Consider the following 613-nt stretch of genomic DNA (forward strand, 5'->3'; position numbering starts at 1 on the left):
ATTCACTACCTTGCATGATTAGGAACTCTCATCCAATAGCTGAGAAGAGACCGGTAACTGGATAAGCACTGGGTGGAGCTATGGTAATCAAAGGGCTGCTTTAAAGAGACTCTGACCGGGCACTCTCCTCTGCTCTCAACTTTTGCTGAGAAATACCCTTCCCCACAGGAACATGTCTCAGTGTGGTACACACTACCACATGGCAGTGTAAGAGTTGGGATGTCATATGATGCATACATAGTGCATTCTTTGTATACTGTACACAAGATGTCTGTTCAAAAGGAGGAAAATATACAAAAGCCCTTTGGTTTGAACTAGAGATTTACTGAAAGATTTCTTACTCTCTGAAAATCAAATTTCCCCTAAATTAATCATACAAGGCAAGATTTCAAATATGTGACCCTGGACCACAAAACCAGTCATAAGGGTCAATTTTGTGAAATTGAGATTTATACATCACTTGAAAGCTGAATAAATAAGCTTTCCATTGATGTATGGTTTGTTACAATAGGACAATATTTGGCCGAGATACAACTATTTGAAAATCTGGAATCTGAGGGTGCAAAAAATCAAAATATTGAGAAAATCGCCTTTAAAGTTGTCCAAATGAAGT

Source organism: Sinocyclocheilus rhinocerous, unplaced genomic scaffold (genome assembly GCF_001515625.1).
Source record: "Sinocyclocheilus rhinocerous isolate Xijiao unplaced genomic scaffold, SAMN03320098_v1.1 scaffold1733, whole genome shotgun sequence".
In the NCBI taxonomy this organism is placed as follows: domain Eukaryota; kingdom Metazoa; phylum Chordata; class Actinopteri; order Cypriniformes; family Cyprinidae; genus Sinocyclocheilus; species Sinocyclocheilus rhinocerous.